Source organism: Chiloscyllium plagiosum, unplaced genomic scaffold (assembly GCF_037043375.1).
Source record: "Chiloscyllium plagiosum isolate Xiang-an unplaced genomic scaffold, Cpla_swu_hap1 HiC_scaffold_13, whole genome shotgun sequence".
Taxonomy (NCBI): Eukaryota; Metazoa; Chordata; class Chondrichthyes; order Orectolobiformes; family Hemiscylliidae; genus Chiloscyllium; species Chiloscyllium plagiosum.
The window spans coordinates 9,612,224-9,614,866 of NW_028270151.1; positions in this window are offsets into that span (position 1 = coordinate 9,612,224).

Here is a 2,643-nt window from a genome sequence, read left to right on the forward strand (position 1 = left end):
TGGGCCAGGTGCTGGCAGGTGGGACTAGATTGGGTTGGGATATCTGGTTGGCATGGACAGATTGGACCGAAGGGTCTGTTTCCATGCTGTACATCTCTATGACTCTCTGACTCTCTGCCTTCAACATAGCCGGAGAGATTCTCACGCAGGGTCCCATTGCCTGATACGATGGGACGTCCTGGTGTGTTGGCTTTGTGTAGCTTTGGAAGTCAGTCGAAGTCACCTACACGAGAACGACGTGGGATGAGGGCACGTTGGGAACTCGAAGGACTGGATCCAAAGTCCTGATCAATGTGTTTAATTCACGGGTGTGTTCTTTGGTCGGATCAGCTGGTAGTTGCCTGTAGTGTTCCTGGTTGTTCAGTTGTCGGTACACTTCCTCGCAGTAATCTGTTCTATTCTGAATGACAATGGCTCCTCCTTTATCTGCTGGTTTGATGACAATGTTGGTGATTGGCTTTGAGAGCCTGGATGGCATTGCGTTGTGAACGGGTGATGTTTTGCTCTACCTTGTGGGTACGGCTGATGAATCTGGCATTTATATATTTCCTGACGGATGTTGATAGTGAAGGATTCAGTGATGGTTACACCATTGAATGTCAGGGGGCAGTGGATGGTTGGTCTATTACCATGTCCAGGTCTTGCTACATTTGGACATGGACTGTCTCAGTAGCTGAGGAATGGCGAAGGATGCTGAACATTGTGCAATTATTGGCAAACCGTCCCATTTCTGACCTTATGCTGGAGGGAGGATCATTGACAAAGCAGCTGAAGATGGTTGAGCCTCGGACTCTACCCTAAGGAACCTCTGCAGAGATGTTGTGAAGCTGAGATGACTGACCCAAAACAGCCATGACCATCTTCCTATCTGTCAAGTATGACTCCAACTAGGCAATGAATGGCAAAGGAGATTAGTGACAGACAATTTATGATACAACAGTCAAAAAGAGTGGTAATGGATATGGTGAAGAACCAAAAACGAGGGCCAAATGAGGCGTGAGTTGCTCCATAAAAACCATATGAATGGAATGTGAAAGGACAGTGAAACAAGCCATCAACAAACTCAGAAAAACAAGCAAAGTGATGAGAAATATAAACACACGGAATGGAGGCAGATGCCTATGACTTAAAGATATGGAACTCAATGTTGAGGCCAGAAGGCTGTGAAATGGCAGTTTGAAAGATAGGGACTTGTTCCTTTAGCTAATTTTGTTCCCACAAGAAAGTTTCTATACCTGGCCTGCTACTGTGAGGCTCAATACAGGCAATTCAAAAGGATCAAACAGAGAATGGTGGACAGGAACGGTGGGAATTTCAGTGAATACCACTCGAATGGGGAGAATCCCACTGTGCCCAGTGACAGCACTGCCAATGATGGGAGCACTGCCAGTAAGAGGGAGTATTGTCAGAGGGGGGGGGGGGGGGAGTACTGTTGGTGAGACTGAGCCCTGTCAGTGAGGGGGGAGTACTGTCAGTGAGTGGGGAGTACTGTCAGTGAAGGGATTGTATTGTCAGTGAGGAGGGTGTACTGTCAGTGAGGGGGGAGTACTGTCAGTGAGAGGGGAGTACTGTCAGTGAAGGGGGAGTACTGTCAGTGAGGGGGGAGTACTGTCAGTGAGGGGATCACTGTGAGTGAGGGGCAGTACTGTGAGTGAGGGGGAGTACTGCTGGTTGAGGGGCAGTACTGTCAGTGAGGGGCAGTACTGTCAGTGAGGGGGGAGTACTGTGAGTGAGGGGGCAGTATTGTCAATGAGGGGGGAGTACTGTGAGTGAGGGGATCACTGTCAGTGAGGGGAGTACTGCCGGTGAGGGGAGTACTGTGCAGACCAGTGCTGAATGTGTAGACACTTTGCCGACATGACCCAAAAGCTTGAGCAGGTGACATGGAACATGGAGGAAGAGCAGTCAGACATTCTGGTGTTAGAATCGGGAGTGTAGTGCTGGAAAAGCACAGCAGGTCAGGCAGCATCCGAGGAGCAGGAGAATCAATGTTTCGGGCGTGATCTTCCCGAAACGTCGATTCTCCTGCCCCTTGGATGCTGCCTGACCTGCTGTGCTTTTCCAGCACCACACTCTCAACTCTGACCTCCAGCATCTGCAGTCCTCACTATTCGGGCCTGTTACTCCATTCAATGAGATCATGACTGATCTGTGGACTCACCACCACATCCCTCATAACTTTGCTTAATGAAGTTTTATCTATCCCAGATTTAAAATTAATAACTGATCCAGCATCCTGTGCCATTAGGGGAAGAGAGTTCCAATCATCCACTGTGCTTTGTGTGTGGAAGTGCTTCCTAACGACTCTCCTGAACAGTCTGGACCGACCCCTCAGACAATCCCCAACCCGTGGAAATAATATATCATTATCCACCTTGCCTTTTCCTGTTAATAGATTGAAGATTTTGATTAGTTAACTCCTTAGTCTCTAAATATGAGAGGAAACAGGCCTCATTAGTACAATCTCTCCACATAACTTAACCCCTGGAGTTCGGGTATCGCTCTTGTAAATGCGCATTGCACTCCCTCCAAGGCCCATCTATTCTTCCTGAGGTGTGGTGCGCACAGATCTGCTCACAGTATGCCTTCTCATTTCTTTTATTTGAGAAGCTTGCAAACCAATTGAAGTGGTCGGCACAAAGC